This window comes from Capsicum annuum, chromosome 1 (assembly GCF_002878395.1).
Source record: "Capsicum annuum cultivar UCD-10X-F1 chromosome 1, UCD10Xv1.1, whole genome shotgun sequence".
In the NCBI taxonomy this organism is placed as follows: Eukaryota; Viridiplantae; Streptophyta; class Magnoliopsida; order Solanales; family Solanaceae; genus Capsicum; species Capsicum annuum.
The window spans coordinates 231379176-231398027 of NC_061111.1; the positions used below are offsets into that span (position 1 = coordinate 231379176).

General features: G+C 37.5%; 1 non-coding gene across 1 annotated transcript; it reads left to right on the plus strand.

Annotated features, from left to right (window-relative positions):
* The first annotated feature begins 4556 nt into the window (after positions 1-4556).
* LOC124891890 lies at positions 4557-4663 on the plus strand. The gene has a single exon (XR_007049935.1). It is a non-coding gene; the product is annotated as a small nucleolar RNA R71 (small nucleolar RNA).
* Positions 4664-18852: the final 14189 nt, after the last annotated feature.

The following is an 18852-nucleotide window of genomic DNA, read 5'->3' on the forward strand; positions in this document are numbered from 1 at the left end:
TGGGCTCCTTGTACTTATCCGGATGATTAGCCTAATAATGTTTTACACGCTGTCCATTTACTAGGAACTTCTCCGTCTTCTCTTTATTCCACAACTCTACAGCTCCATGAGGTTTCATTCGCACCACCTCTAAAGGTCCAGACCATTTAGATCGCAATTTACCTAGGAACAACTTAAGTCTTAAATTGAACAATAAAACAAGTTGTCCGAGTTCAAACACTCTCTCTTCAATTTGTTTATCATGCCACCTTTTAGTCTTCTCCTTATATAGCTTGGCATTTTCATAGGCATGGAGCCTAAACTCATCAAGCTCATTCAACTGCAATAATCATTTCTCACCCGTGACTTTCATCTCAAAATTCAGCTTTTTTCATGAACCAATACGCTTGATGTTCTAGCTCCAAAGGAAGATGGCATGCTTTACCATAAATCAAGCGATATGGAGACATCCCAATAAGCATCTTGTAAGCTGTTCTATAAGCCCAAAGTGCGTCATCCAATTTCTCCACCCAATCTTTTTGCAGTCCATTCACAGTCTTCTGTAGTATCTGTTTAATTTCCCGGTTGGACACCTCAACTTGTCCACTTGTTTGGGGATGATACGCCGTAGCAACCTTGTTCTTGACACCATATTTAGCAAAAAGATTTTTAAACCAGGTGTTGATAAAGTGCGTACCTCCGTCACTAATTATCGCTCTAGGTGTACCAAATCTGGAAAATATGTTCTTCACAAATTTCAGCCCCACTCTTGCATCATTAGTCAGACTAGCCACAACTTCCACCCATTTAGAGACATAGTCAACTGCTATTAGAATGTACAGATTGCCTTTTGAAGGTAGGAATGGACCCATGAAATTGATCCCCCAAACATCAAAGACTTCGACTTCTAAAATATTGTTGAGGGGCATCTTATGACACCTAGATATAGTACCCAACCTGTGACATTGAACATAATTTTTCACAAAAGCAATTGCATCCCTAAACAACATAGGCTAGAAAAAACTTAATTGCAACACTTTTCTAGCAGTCCTCTCACCCCCATGGTGTCCACCATAAGGAGATGAGTGGCAATCTTCAAGCACTTTTGAAAATTCAGCCTCTGGGATACACCTATGAATAACTCCGTTTGGACCCTGCTTAAGGAGATATTGTTCGTCCCAAATATAGGCACGTGAATCATGGAGCAATTTCTTTCTTTGTTATGTGGTGGCATCAGAAGGATACACCTCACAAGCTACCAAATCTATAATATTAGCATACCATGGGAACTCAACTGCATCTACATACAATAACCTTTTATCATAAAAATCTTCCTTAATTCTAAGAGAGTCATCAATAATATGGTTTCGATTTACCAGCCGTGACAAGTGGTCAGCAACTTAATTTTTAGCTCCCTTCTGATGTCGAACCTCAAGATCAAATTCTTGTAGTAGTCGAATCCACCTAATCAGTCGAGGTTTTGCATCCTTTTTGTTTACAAGATACTTAATGGCAGCATGATCAGTATGAACAATGACTTTAGTGCTAACTAATTAAGATCTAAACTTGTCAAATACGTACGCCACTGCCAGCATCTATTTCTCTGTAACCATTTAATTAACTTGAGCGTCATTCAACACTTTGCTAGCATAGTAGATCGAGCAAAATACCTTATCTCTTCTCTGTCCTAAAATAGCTCCCACAACAACGTCACTAGCATCACACATTAGCTCAAATGGTAACTCCCAGTCTGGTGCAATCAGAACAGGTACTTCAATCAACTTCTGCTTTAGTTTTTCAAAAGCTGCTTGGCACTCATCCCCAAACTCAAAATTTGCCTCTTTCTCCAATAATTTTCACATGGGTCTTGCAAGCTTTGAGAAATCTTGAATGAACCACCTATAGAAACCTGCATGTCTCAGAAAGCTTTGCACTCCTTTGACTGTGATTGGATGTGGAAACTTTTCATTCACCTCAACCTTCACTTTTTCTACTTTGATTCCTTTACATGATACTTTATGGCTTAGGAAAATTCCTTAACTATAAAGTGGCACTTTTCTCAATTTAGCACCAAGTTTGTCTCTTCGCATCGAGCTAGAACTCTGTCAAGATTTTGCAAGAACTTCTCAAAAGAATTACCGTACACAGAGAAATCATCCATGAATACCTTCACAAAGTCTTCAACCATGTCAGAAAATATAGCCATCATATATTTCTGAAATGTAGCAGGTGCATTGCATAGGCGAAGGGCATACGTCTAAATGCATATGTGCCATATGGACAGGTGAAAGTGGTCTTCTCCTGGTCTTCTGGAGCTATGATTATCTGATTGTATCCAAAGTACCCATCCAATAAATAATAATACTCTTGTTCCGCCAATCTATCGAGCATTTGGTTAATGAAAAGAATCAGATAGTGATCTTTATGAGTTGCTGTATTCAACATTCGATAATCAATACATATCGTCCAACCGGTTACCATACATGTGGTGATTAACTCATTATCATCATTCATTATCATGGCCATCCCTTCTTTCTTTGGTACACAGTGCACCAGACTTATCCATTTGCTATCGGAAATTAGGTAGACAATACCACTATCTAACCACTTGATCACTTTTTTTCTGATATCTCTTTCATCATGGGATTCAACCTTCTTTGTTGCTGCACTCTAGGTCTGTCACCCTCTTCCATTTAGATGTTATACATGCAAAATGCTAGATTGATTCCTATAATATCGGACATCTGCCAACCAATCTCTTTTCTTCTCCTCTTTAGAACTACTATAGCTTTCTTTACCTGTACATCTAATAACCCTGCAAAAAAAATAGCAGGCAAAGTATCTTGATCACCAAGAAAACTGCCAAATTCATAACCTAGACAAATTCCAATGCTTCCATATCTCCATACAGATCATGACCCATCAAAGCTCGCTCTAATGGACCATCAGACAACAATAACTGGCAATTCGAAGCAAGATCAATAACCGATATAGATAAGAACTCCTCATACATTGCTGGCAGTTTTAGAGCCTTGTACACATCAAAGAATTTTACTATATCATGCCCTCGGATTGTTATTTTCCTGGCTGCTACATCAATTAGTGACCACAGGATCAACCTCAAATTAGAGAATTACAAAATCCAGCGAAAAAAATTAAAGATCCTATTTGCACCAAAACATCCTCGATAATACCATCCAACCTAGCTAGTGATCGATCTGCCAACTGTAAAATAATAGTAATAGGTTTGGGAATCCCAAGACCATCTTCCGGTACCACGATGTGGGCAAAAGATTTATGCTAGCTCCCAAGTCACATAATCCACGTGCACAAATAGTTAGTCCAATGGTAATTTGTAAGGTGAAAATACCTGGATCCTTAAGCTTCGTGGGCAATTTGTTTTGAATCTTGGACGTGCAACCTTGAGTAAGTGCAACTATAGCATACTTGATAAACCGGTTCTTATTCGCAACTATATCATTCAAGTATTTTTTATATTTTGGCACACTTTGCAGAATGTCAACAAGGAGAAGATTCACTTGAAACTGCTTCAGAAGATCTAAGAACTCTTGTAACTCACTTTCTCTTGATGCGTCCTTGCCCTTTGAGGAAAAGGTAAGGTAAGAGTCTTCTTCTTCACATGAATTTCTTCACTTGCCACTTTTTCCTTGATTTGTTTCGCTGCATTGTCTTTACCACCCTTATCATTAATTGTGGGACTAACCTTCTCCTGAATTGTCTTCTTAGTTTGTAGCCCACTCCTTGTTGTAACTGCATTCACGTGCTTGGGATTTGTCTCTGTATCGCTAGGTAATGCTTCTTGAGGTCTTATATTTTGTGCTCCTATAATTTGGCCCAATTGCAACTCTAGATTTATTGTAAGCATTTGTTGACTCTTCAACTCAACTGTAAACTATGCCTATTGAGTCTTAATTTCTGTTGCAAATTGCATTTGTTGAGCCATAAACTGCTTCATCCATTCCTCCATATTTCTAGATTGAGCAGTCGCCTAAGTATTCTGAGCTGGCTATGGATTTGGTTGTACTTATCCTTTGTACTGATTTGCATTATGCGCCTGATTTTCACCCCATGAGAAATTGGGATGGTTCCTCTAGTTGGGATTATAAGTGTTACCAAAATTTTGTTGTCCCTGCCGATTTGGATTTCCCACATAGTTTATAGAATTCAGATTAGTCGTACAAGCATCAACTATATGCTCACCACTTATGTAAATCTCACACCAAGAATTCACCTGTTAGACTGCATTCGTTGTGGCTGCTGGTTGTGTAACACCCAACTTTATGTTATTAAGCTGAGTAATCATATGATTTTGTATGGCTGCGATCTATGCCTATAATGCAGTGAACTGATCTACCTCCAATACCTCTACAACCTTTTTAGGAGTACTCCTCGAGTCTGCATGCCAGTCAGGGTTCCCTTTTGAAATCCGATTCAATAGTATGTACAATTCTTCATATGTCTTCTCAAGGTCCTTTCCACCAGCTGCAGAATCCAAGAGAATCTTCGTGTTTCGCTCCGATCCTTCTATGAAAGTATGCAAATGAATATTATTGGATTGATGATAGTGAGGGAATTTTTTGAGCATACCCTTAAATCTGTCCCAAGCTTGGTAGAGATTCTCTCCGTCTTTCAATCTAAAACTTAAGATTTTACTCCTCAAGTGTGCCATCTTCCCAGATGGAAAGAATCAAATAAGAAACTTCCGAGCTAGATCTTCCCATGTAGTGATGGAGAGTGGTGGTTCAGTATGTAACCACCTCTTTTCTTCCCTCATTAGAGAGAAGAGAAAGAGTGTCAACCTGACATAATTAGGATTTACCCCTTCAGGAATGTATGTATCGCTGATTTCCAAGAAGGTCTATATATGTTGTTGCGGATCTTCATGTGAAAGGCCATGAAAATGCCCCGCTGAATTCAACAATTGCATTATATTCTGCTTTAATTCAAATCGACCTCCTGGTTTGGGCTTGAGAATACTGATCGTCACATAGTTCGTGAGTGGGATTGCAACCTCACGAACAGGCCTAGCAGCTGGTTGAGCAGGAATAACTGGAATGACAAGAGGCGGAAAATTTCCAGCATTTGGATCAGCCGGTTCATTTCTTTATTCAGCCATTCTTCGCCTTTGTTGAAAGATCAAAAACAATCTACCAATTCTATATCTCTCGCCAGTCCTGAATTCAGCTAAACCTGCAAAAATTCAGCCGCTAAGATCAAGTCGTTAACACTTAAACTTAATATCAAAAACAAAAAATTTAGCAATTTACTAATTATATTAGTCCCCGGTAATGGCGCCAAAAACTTGTTGCGACTCAGACGCATACGCAAGTGCACATGATCGTACAAATAATATAGTGATTTAGACAATTAGATATCATTCCCACGAGGACTAAGCAACTAGAAATTAAACCAACTTTTAGTTTTAGATAATGAGTATTAAGTGTTGTAAAGTATCAAGATGATTTTGAACTTGAGAATAAAAATATAAAGTAATTAATTAGAAATAAAAGTTTATGACTAAAGCAAAGCAAGTAACGGTTGTAAACAATAATGATAAGAATTCAAGGGTTGAGGCTCTCCAAACAATCATACAAATCATTATTCTTATAGTAGTCTAATTGGATATCGGGTTGTTGGTTCGCAAGGTTTAAGCCACGATTTTTGTCTCCCGACCTCAAATCTTCTATATATTGAATATTGCAGCTACAACTCTCATAGAGATACAACAATTCTTCTAGATTCATTAAGTACTCTTCTTGCAATTGAATCAAACAAGGCTTCTAGGTATATCACTATCCTAGATGCTAATTCACATCCTTTATTTCATAAAAGGGTAAGAACCTTGCTCCTTAATTTCATCATTCTAACCTACGATTCTCCTCCCGGATTCACATAGAAATATAAATTTATTCTAATGGAGGCCAAGCATTAAAATAGTAAGCTCAAGAAATTAAGAACAACCCAGATGATAATCCAAAAAGAAACTACTATAGAGAATATCAAAGAGTAATCATGTTCTTGACCTCAACCCCAGAACAAGGGTATTTAGCCACTCTTGTTTGAATTAAACATCAAAAACAAGTAATTAATTATACCCAAAATTTGTCTTTAGGTAAAGAAGTTCAAAAGAAATAATAAGAACCCTAAAAGGAAGAATTCTATGCTTTTCCGCCGCTGCTATACTTGCCAAAAGTGTTTGGAATTGTGCTCACGTGTTCCTTTTATACTTGGAAAAATTTCCGCCGCTACTATACTTGTTATACATCCAAAACATCGCGTCAACATCATGTCGATGCACTGGAATTTAAGTTTAAAAATCAGACTAAGTCAAGTTCTTCACCATATGACGCTACGCATTGACATCGCATCGTGTCACTGAAATTTTCTCCTCAAAATTTAGCTAAGTTTCAAAACTTTAAGCATCAACGCGATGCGTTGACATCGCTTTGATGCTCTAGAAGTTGTAGAAGAAGAATTTTCTAAGGCATAGAACTTACGCATCGACGTGATGCGTTGACATCGCATCGATACAGTGGAAATTATTCTTCAATTTTTGGCTAAGGCACACATATTACCAGTCGACGCGACGCGTTAAGATAGCGTCGCTTCACTAGAATTTTTGTCCAGTTCCTTTCTTTCTTTCGTCAATCCTCAGCTCTTTTCTTTTCTCCTTACTCTCATGCATCTCCATATGTTTTTTACTTTGATCCACATGGTCTTTCTCATCTTCATGATATGTATCCAATTTTTTTCCAAATCCATGGGAAATTTATCCTGTATCTCTAATCACACTGGTTAGCCACAAAACATAATTTAACTCACAATTCAATATAATTAGCATAATTTTTATTCTCAAAATAAGTCCAAATATGGGTTGTAGCAGTGTTTGGACATATAAATATGCCAAAGATCAAGAAGTGACCAAGGATTAATGGGATGAAGAAACACGATGTGATGTCTATAAATTGGAGACATAAGAACGATACTAGTTATACTACTGTAGCATTCAATAACATTCAATATATGTCACTACAAATATTTTTACCACTCTTTGTTTGTCTAATTTTTATCTTTCTAGTTCTGACGTAGTGGTTCTCAATAATTTTAAAGTTGATTGATTTGAATTATTTAATGATCGATTTGTCTTCTCGCTTACAAATGATTATTTCTGTTGATTTGGGATCTTCTAACCCCTTCGAATATGATGGGGAATGACAAGAATCCCCTTGTAATTCTACTTGTTACAAAAGAATTAAGCAACCAAATTGAACATACTTTTTCCATCTATTACAATGGTTTTTAAAAAATTAACAATAGTAGCAACATATTTCTTTCCTGTATGATGCATGATAAGGCTGAAAATCGTAATCCTGTACCATAAAGTGGACTATGATTTGGTTAAATGGGATACTCCTATCTAAGATAGTCGTAATATTAAACAACTTCAACACCTATACACAAATAGAGTAGTATTTATAGTATCATACAACATCGTAGAATCAAATACAATAAAGATTAAGGAAAGAAAAGGCACATCGTACTACGAAAACTCATGTACTGTAGGATGATTAGTTACGTTTTTATCATCACCTCTACCTCCACTACTACCACACACACCACCTCATCTACTACCTCTACGACCCCGTCTCCCGCCACCACTCCAACCTTAATAGCTTTGTCCCTTTCATATACATCATAGTATCCAGATCCCCAGTTCCTAGCATCTCCAGGGAAGACGTATTAACGCGAATATCTATTTCTATTGATCTGGGGCATTCCACGTGAATGAACCTCCCTCGGATTTCTTACGAATGTTTCATCAGTATCAGAGTCTGAATTAGGAACGTTATGGACAACCATGTCATATTCCCAGTCCAAGTATGCTTTGAAACGAGCTTTCAAAACATTCTTTAGGTCCCTATGTCTAATAGGACATCCAATACGATGTCACAATTTCTATCGAACCATTTCTTCATCCCATTATACAGTCAGTACTTATCCATCATTGTTTGGTACCCTCCTAGAAACAATTTACTCAGATGTAGGCGGACTATGTCTTTCCTCCAGCGACGAAGTATATATCTATTATGAAACTGACCAATCCTTTTGAAAGTCATCGTCCTCATAATGTGGCAGCACACAATTCCTTCACTTTCGAAGGTCTTGCAATTGCATTAAATATATTGATTGTCGGGATGGTACTCTACGGTGAAGACAAAATTATCACCGTTATAATCACTTCGTATCGAATAGTCTGTCATGTTATATACCTCAACTCCCTCCACCGCATCAAAATGGACATGCCTTTCAATTTCACAGTGAGGAAGCCTTGCAACATACTCCCTAAAGAAATCATAAATAGCACGGGTGTAGTGGCCATTTGTCACGACCCAAAAAAAGGGCCATGATGGCACTTATCGCGGCGTACCTTGACAAGTAAGCCTATCACCCAAAAGATACGAAAAGAAGAAAAGAAAAAAATATCCCATGGTAAGTCTTCTAGAATGAAGCCAAACCATATAAGTAATCATAACAATGCAAAAAGAACTTATCCAAAACACCAGTCATGACCAAAACTAGGTGTCAATAGTGTAAGAACTACTAATACAATTCAAGAGTCAAATACATCAAAAAATAACAACAAAAGGAATAATATCTATCATTGAATACTAATAAAGACATAATTACTTTAGAAGGATAGAGGTGAACTTCGGACGCATGAATATCCAACCGCTACCTTGGAAGCTCCAACAATTGCCCGAGTTAAGAAATCTGAGGCACACTCGAGCTAGGACCTGCACCGAAAGGACGCAGTAGGAATAAGTACAGTCCACTTGTACTCAGTAGGTATCATAGACCGACCAAGCAAAGTAGTAAATAAAACATACAAAATATACACGAAGGGCACGTCACCTGCAATCAGAAAATGTCCCACAATGGTAGCTTACACCGCTTGCACTATCAGTTCTAATATATCTCACATATATTACAACACCACACCAAGGTATAAAATACAAGTATACATTATGACACATATAAATAGAACAAGCGAGAACATGTAGATACAAGATCACCAAATAAAAGTAAAGAAAGATAAGACAAATACATAAATGACAAGTCAATAAGGCAATACAACATAACATAAACACAATAAATTAAGTGCAATGTATATGATGATGATGATGATGATGCACGAGGTCGTCGCACAACCTCCGGGATCGTCGTACAATCCCCGTATGCACCTATGGAGCTAAAGCTTCCTAGCATAGGACTCATGAGGTGTTCATCAACCCATATACCATCCACATATCTCATATCTCCTTTCCGGCATATCCCTAGGAAAGGGTTTTATAAGGTGTTACAATATTTTTTAAAAAAGGTGTTGCTACTGTTTCTCAGATGTTGCCATTGTGGTACCAATGTTTCATGAATGAGTATGATATGAAGATATAATGCTCAAAACCAATCACAATGAGTATTTCCACAACCAATCACATGATATATTTCTACAACCAACCACAATTATACATTCCCACAACCGCATGAGCCAATATCCACTTATTATTTTTGTTTCATCCATGAATTTCCACATGTCTCATATGCCAATAATGTATGAATATAATCACAATACACCAATGGTACAACATAAAACAACACAATACAATTATTCACATGTATTCAAGGCTATCAATATCACATAGGACCCCACACAGTCAAACATATCACATAATACCTCAATTTCGACAATTACATCATATATAGGCCCCCACACGAACATAACACATAGATAGCCCTTTTTTATGATTAGTTCCCACCCTTAACATGCATTTTGTACCATCATTTACTACCCAGCCCAGTCTGAAGAGTTAAGCCATAACCTACCTCGAAACCCAAAATCGGTCTACTACACTTGAACCCGTGACCTTTCTTTTCATGAATAATACTGAACTCCATTAAAAATATCAAATATGAAATCTACGCGTCAAAACAAAACCAACGACACCCATATTGACTACTTTTGATTTGCGGTCTAAACGGACCCGCAAAATGGATTTTTGAAAAAGAAAGGAAAAATTGGAACTCTACTTCAAAAATATGTTTCTCATATTTTTAGAAATCTATAGCTGAAAACCTAAGTTAAATTGAGTAAAAAACGAGGTTCAAATCGAAGAAAAATCATTTTTGAGCTTTACCGAGTAAAAGTTTTGAAATTCGGGTTAAAATCAAGAATCGGAGTTGTTTGGAAAGTTAAATTGATGAAAAACTAGTAATTATAAGATAAAAATATTATCAAGTGAAAATGAGTGAAAATGGAGTTTAAAATCAAGCTCTAAGATTTTTGGGGTTTTGAGAAATTAGTTAAGAAATTACTAAGAAATGGGTGAATTCTTACCTTAAATTCGTAATAAAATCAAGAAATGGGTGTTAATCTAGCTTCTCGAACTTCCACAAACTTTAATTTTAAGCTCCCACACTATTTAAGGGTTTAGCTCTCAAAAGTCAAGATGAAAATGAGCAAAATAGGCCAAAATGGTGAAAAAAACTGCTATTTATTGCAGAAAATCTGCAATAGCATTTTTTGTTGGTTGATTGGACTTTGACGGGGTGACCGGGATTCATTCAGAGTCGATATACAAAAATGAACTATGTAACCATAATAAATTCGACGTTTCGGACGTGATGATGATATCCTCTAAAACCTGAGTAGTCTGCCCTGACTGGCCATCAGTCTGGGGTGAAATGCTATGCTAAGATCAACCCGAGTACCCAACTCATCCCGAAACGTCTTCCAAAAGTTAAATGTGAACACAAAACCTTGTTCTGAAATAATAGACTCCAGCACACCATACAGACGAAAAATCTCACAAATATAGATACAATCCAACCTCTCAGCACTAAATGAGATCTGAACCGAAATAAAATGAGCTGACTTGGTCAATCGACCCATGATGACCCAAACACTATCAGAGCCAAGAGAAGTACGAGGCAACCCAGCCACAAAGTCCATAGTGACTCGTTCCCACTTCCACTCAGGAACGGGTAACCTCTGAAGCAAACCACCAGGTCTCATATGCATGGCCTTCAGCCGCTGACAACATAGGCAACGAGCCTCAAAATCCGCTATATATCATCTCATACCACCCCACCAGTAGTGATGTCTCAAATCACAATACATCTTAGTCACACCTGGATGGATACAATATCTGGATCAATGAGCCTTCTCCAAGATCAATCTAATTCGATCACCACTCTCGGCACACAAACTTAGCCCCCAATCCTCGAAACTCCATCTGAATCAAGTGAGGCTTCCTTATCCTCTCTACTCAACATCGTATCTTGAATCAACCTCAATCACACATCTTCAAGTTGATAAGCTCGGATCTGCTCCATCAAAGAAGATCTAGCATCCATAAATGCCAAAACACGCCTCGATGTCGAAATATCAAGTCTAACTGCCTGGTTAGCGAAAGACTGAACCTCTAAGGCCAAAGGCCTCTCCTGGGTCAAAAGATGTGCCAAACTACCCAGGCTAGTCGACTTTTAGCTCAAGGCATCAGCAACAACATTAATCTTGCCTGGATGGTAGAGAATAGTCAAGTCATAATCCATAAGCAACTCAAGACAACGGCGCTGCCTCATATGAAGATCTCACTGGTAAAGAAGTACTGAAGGCTACGATGATCTGAGAAGATCTCACAACGAACTCCATACAACTAGTGCCTCCAAAACTTCAAGGCAAACACAAATGCGTACAGCTCCAAATCATGGGTAGAATAAATCCTCTCATGAGGCTTCAATCTTGACGAGACATATCCATATTACCTTTTCATCCTGCATCAACACAATACTTAACCCAATACCTGAAGCATCACAAAAGATAATAAAGCCTACGTCCTCCTTGGGCAAAGCCAATATAGGAGCTGAAGTCAATAAATCCTTGAGCTTTTGAAAGCTCACCTCACAAACATCGGGCTACTGAAAAGAAATCTTTTTCTGGGTCAGCTTGGTCAACGAAGCTGCAATGGAAGAGAAACCCTCAACAAAACACTAATAATATTCGACCAAGCCAATAAAACTCTGAATCTCAGTGGGCGAAGTAGATCTAGCCCAATCATGAACCGCTGCAACCTTAGTTAGATCAACCATAATACCTTCTTTAGTCATCACATGATCCAAGAAAGAAATTGACTCCAACCAAAACTCGCACTTAGAGAACTTAGCACATAACTTCTCATCCCTCAATCACTAAAGCACAATTCACAAATGCTCCTCATGCTCAACCTCACTTTTATAATAAACCAAGATATCATCTATAAATACCTTAATAAAGGAGTCAAGATACGGTCGAAACACCCGGTTCATCAACTCCATGAACGCGGAAAGGGAATTGGTCAACCCAAAAGACATCACCAAGAACTCATAATGACCATAACAAGTCCGAAAAGATGTTTTTGAAATATTCAAAGCTCTAATCCCTAACTGTTGGTAACCGAACCCTAAATCAATCCTCAAAAATGCTACAACACCCAAAGCTGATCAAACAAATCATCAATGCAAAGAAAAGGATACTTATTCTTAACCTTCACCTTATTCAACTGCTGATAATGAATTCACATCCGCATAGACTCATCCTTTCTCTTCACAAACAAAACAGGCACACCCCAAGGTAAAACACTAGGTCGGATAAATCCCTTATCCAACAACTCCTGTAACTGATCCTCCAGTTCCTTCAACTCTGCTGGGGCCATCCTGTAAGGAGGGATAGAAATGGGCTTGGTGCCCGGCTCAACATCAATAATAAAATCAATATCTCGATCCAAAGGCATTCTAGGCAAGTCTGTAGGGAACACATCCATAAAATCACGGACGACACGAACAAAATCCAAAAAAGAAAGAAAAATAGCACTGGTGTCACGAATATGGTCCACATAAAATAAACATCCCCTCTCAACCAATTTACGAGCTTGAACATAAGATATGACCCTCTTAGGACCGAAATGAAGTGTACCCTTCCAAGCTATCATTGGCACACCTGACGAAGCTAAGGATACAGTCTTAACAAAATAATCAAAGATAATATGATAAGGAGCCACCCAATCCATACCCAAAATAATCAACAAAATCAACCATATCTAACACAAACAAGTCTACCGAAGTCTCATGCCCAACAAAAGTCAAAACACAATATCGGTATATTTAATCAACCACTAAATAATCACTTACTGGGGTAGATACACGTATAGGCATGGAAAGAGGCTCACTAATAGAATCAAAACCCAAAACAAAATATACAAACACATAGGAGAAATTCAATTCGGGATCAAATAATACGGATGCAAGTTTGAAACAAACAAGGAAGGTACGTGTAATCACAACATCAGAAGCCTTTACCTCAGGTCTGGCTGGTATAGTATAACACTATCCACGACTACTATCTAGCTGAGTATCCCCATGACCACCAACTGCTTGAGTGGACCCACGGCCACCCTATGGGCTCTACTACCTCTACCTTTCGTACCTCTAGTAGCACCCCTACCCCTCGCAGATAAAATAAGAATAGTTAGAATCACCCGACGGGGATAGTCCCTGGCCATATAGCCAATCTCATCACATACATAACAACCTCTACGACTAGTCTCAATTGGAGAAGGTACAACTGGGCCCGAACGGCCACCCTAAACTACTGGACTAGAAGGTCCATCACCTAAACTCTATAATGCCGCCTGTACTGGCCTACCATGGAATCCACAAGAACCTCTAAAATTTCTTTCTCGAGAGGTCTGACTCCTGAACTCACCAAAATGTCACGTCTTCTTGGCGCCTCCCGGAGATTCACTTAGAATACCCTCTGTCATCTTAGCATGATCCATAATACTTAAAAAGAATTCTCTAAATACAATCATTTGAGATGTAGCCAACAGAAGGGAGACAACCAAACCCTTCACAAACTTTTAAATCTTCTTAAACTAGGTGGAAATGTTATCTTAGAAAGATCTGGATAGGGTATGAAAGTGTGCCTCATACACAGAAACTGCCATGGAGCCCTGCTCCAAATGATCAAACCCATCCCACATAAGATTTCTCAAACTAAAAGGCACAAATATCTCTAAAAAGGCATCAACAAACTGATCCCATGACAACTCAGGTTCATCAACAAGCCTACAACCGACAAATGACATCCACTAATTTCTCATAGCATCTCTTAATTGATATAAGGTATAAGCAAATCCATTCATGCAGAAAGAGTGAAACATAACTCAAAACACAAGATATGAAAGAATTTGCATGATAAGGAATAAAATGAGAGAAGTTTTCTAAAGACATCTTATAGCCTCTCGAAGATAGATACGAACGTTTACGTACCAATCCACGAGAATCTATTAGACATCTCGTTCTTACACCGTTGAGACCAATGAAACCTGGTTGCTTTGATACCAATTTTTCACAACCCAAAAATGAGGGTCATGATGGCACTTGTCGCGGCGTACCTTGACAAGTAACCCTATCACCCAAACTGATACGAAAAAAAAGAAAAGACATAAATATCCCACGGAAGGCTTCTAGAATGAAGCCAAGCCATATAAGTAATTATAACAATGCGGAAATAACTTATCCAAAATGTCAATCATGCCCAAAACCAGGTGTCAATAGTGTAAGAACTACTAATACAATTCAAGAGTCAAATACATCGGAAAAATAACTACAAAAGGAATAATATCTGTCTTCGAATACTAATAAAGGCATAATTACTTTAGAAAGATAGAGGTGAACTTCAGACGCATGGATATCCAACCGCTACCTTGAAAGCTCCAACAATCGCTTGAGTCAAGAAATCTGAGGCACACTCGAGCTGGGACCTACACCGAAAGGACACAGTAGGAATAAGTACGGTCCATTTGTACTCAGTAGGTATCATAGGACAACCAAGCAAAGTAGCAAATAAAGCATACAAAATATACACTAAGGGCACGTGTCCTGTAATCAGAAAATATCCCACAATGGTAGCTTACACCGCTTGCACTAACAATTCTAATATATCTTACATATATTACAACAACACACCAAGGTATAGAATACAAGTATACATTATGACACATATAAATAGAACAAGCGAGAACATGTAGATACAAGATCATCAAATACAAGTAAAGGAAGATAAGACAAATACATAGATGACAAGTCAATAAGGCAATACAACATAAATAAACACAATAAAGTAAGTGCAATGTATATGATGATGATGATGATGATGCACGAGGTCGTCGCACAACCTCCGGGATCGTCGCACAATCCCCGTATGCACCTACGGAGCTAAAGCTTCCCGGCGTAGAACCCATGAGGGGTTCGTCAACCCATATAAAATCCACATATCTCATATATCCTTTCCAGTATATCCCTAGGAAAGGGTTTTATAAGGTGTTACAATATTTTTTTAAAAAGGTGTTGCTAGTGTTTCTCAGATGTTGCCACGATGGTATCAATGTTTCATGAATGAGTATGATATGAAGATATAATGCGCACAACCAATCACAATGAGTATTTCCACAACCAATCACATGATATATTTCCATAACCAACCACAATTATACATTCCCACAACCGCATGAGCCAATATCCACTTATTATTTTTGTTTCATCCATGAATTTTCACATGTCTCATATGCCAATAAAGTATGAATATAATCACAATACACTAATGGTACAACATTAAATAGCACAATATAATTATTCACATGTATTCAAGGCTATCAATATCACATAGGACCCCACACGGTCAAACATATCACATAATATCTTAATTTTGACAATTACATCACATATAGACCCCCACACAGACACAACACATAAATACCCATTTTTCATGATTAGTTCCCACCCTTAACATGCATTTTGTACCATCATTTACTACTCATCTCAATCTGAAGAGTTAAGCCGAAAATCGATCTGCTACACTTGAACCCGCGACTTTACTTTTTATGAACAATCCCAAACTCCACTAAAAACATCAAATATAAAATCTATGCATCAAAACAAAATCAAAGACACCCATATTGACTACTTTTGATTTGAGGTCAAAACGAACCCCCAAAATGGGTTTTCAAAAAAGAGGGGCAAAATTAGAACTTTACTTCAAAAACAAGTTCCTCATATTTGTAGGAACCTATGACTGAAAACCTAAGTTAAATTGAGTAAAAAACGAGGTTCAAATCAAAGAAAAATCATTTTTGAGCTTTACCAGGTAAAATCTTTGAAATTCGGGTTAAAATCAAGAATCAGAGTTGTTTTGAAGGTTAAATTTATGAAAAACTAGTAATTATAAGATAAAAATATTATTCAAGTGAAAATGAGTGAAAATGGAGTTTAAAATCAAGCTCTAAGATTTTTGGGGTTTTCAGAAATTAGTTAAGAAATTACTAAGAAATGGGTGAATTCTTACCTTAAATCCGTAATAAAACCAAGAAATGGGTGTTAATCTAGCTTCTCGAACTTTCACAAACTTTAATTTTAAGCTCCCACACTATTTTAGGGTTTATCTCTCAAGAGTCAAGATAAAAATGAGCAAAATGGGCCAAAACGGTGAAAAAAATGCTATTTATTGCTGAAAATCTGCAATAGCATATTTTTGTTGGTTGGTCGGACTTTGGCGGGGTGCCCGGGATTCGTTCGGAGTCCGATATACACAAATGAACTATGCAATAATACTAAACTCGATGTTTCAAATGCGATGGCGATACCATATTTTCCAGAAAATGTTGTTTTCACAAAATTGACCCCCGAAACCCGAAATCACAATTTTCCAAATTAGGGTCGAAATGAGATTTAAAAGCTGTAAAATCATACCAAATATGCTAACACCCTAAAATCTATATTCCGAATCTACTGGTGAAGTCGTATTTTCCATCCGAGGTCATTTCGATCAAATGTGGGTCCCACACCCATATTTCCAATTTTTTGATTTTCTGATCAATAGGTCAAAATGAGCTCAGGTGCACTGGGACCCAAATCAAAGATCTATCTAGTCTAAAATCGATATTCTAAAGCTGCTGGTGCAGTCCGTTCGGTCATCCATTGCTCGGATCAAAAGAAATTCACATAAGTCCAAAATAAGGCTCTCGAAGCCATAACAATATCAAATATGAATAATCCCGCGACCTTTATTTTCATGAATAATCCCAAACTCCACTAAAAACATCATATATGAAATCTACACATCAAAACAAAACCAACGATACTCATATTGACTACTTTTGATTTGGGTTCAAAATGGACCCCCAAAATGGATTTTTGAAAAAGAAGGGCAAACTCGGAACTTTACTTCAAATATATCCTTCCCATAATTTTAGAAATCTACAGCTGAAAACCTAAGTTAAATTGAGTAAAAAACGAGGTTTAAATCAAAGAAAAACCATTTTTGAGCTTTACCGGGTAAAATTTTTGAAATTCGGGTTAAAATCAAGAATCGGAGTTGTTTTGAAGGTTAAATTGATGAAAAACTAGTAATTATAAGATAAAAATATTATCAAGTGAAAATGGAGTTTAAAATCAAGCTCTAAGATTTTTGGGGTTTTGAGAAATTAGTTAAGAAATTACTAAGAAATGGGTGAATTCTTACCCTAAATACGTAATAAAACCAAGAAATGGGTGTTAATCTAGCTTCTCGAACTCCCACAAACTTTACTTTTAAGCTTCCACACTATTTTAGGGTTTAGCTCTTAAGAGTCAAGATGAAAATAAGCAAAATGGGCCAAAAGGGTGAAAAAAACTGCTATTTATTGCAGAAAATCTGCAATAGCATTTTTTTTGTTGGTTGATCGGACTTTGACGGGGTGCCCGAGATTCGTTCGAAGTCTGATATACATGAATAAACTATGTAACCATACTAAATTTGACATTTTGGACGCGATGACGATACCAAATTTTCCAGAAAATATCGTTTTCACAAAATTGATCCTCAAAACCCTAAATCACAATTCTTCAAATCGAGGGTCGAAATGAGATTTAAAAGCTGTAAAATCATACCAAATAGGTTGACACCCTAAAATTAATATTTCGGATCTTTTGGCAAAGTTGGATTTTCCATCCGAGGTCGTTTCGATCAAATGTGGATCCCACACTCATATTTTCAATTTTCCAACTTTCCGATCATTAGGTCGAAATGAGCTCGGGTGAACCGGGACCCGAACCAAAGGTCTATGCCTAAAATCGATATTCTGAAGCTGCTGGCACAGTCCGTTCGACCATCCATCGCACGGATCAAAGATATCCACATAAGTCCAAAATAAGGCTCTCGAAGCCATAAAAAATCACAATATTGCATAAATGATACAAAAATACATCAAAAATTATGCCAATCACTCCCACACCCCAGAAATATCATAATGCAACTATGGGAAGGGGTAAAATAGTCAAATCGCACAAAATCACAATTTTACATATTTCACCAAATTTTTAGGTCGTTACACCATATATCTGCATATCCCAATTGAATGAGATGGTAGGTCGTATAAGGTGCTTTCTTTCGCTAGCTTGGCTCTCCAATTCCTTTTCATGTTTAAACCTGAGGGCAATCTTATATTGCTCAACAAACTACTTTAGAGAGCTTCGACCGCTGATGTAGCCATCAAAGAAGGCATACATTGACTCACACCTTTGCGTGGACATCATACCAACCCAAAAGTAGTGCTTAAGAAATACAGGAACCCATGTGCACCGCTCCGAATGGAGACTTTGGAACCAAATTCTTTGACCCAGGTCGTATTCTGCAATGAAGGCATGCCATTTATCCTTAAATTCAGTAATTATAATACTGTCAAAGATGGTCGCTTTGAAATGAGCCTTGGCACGGTTATA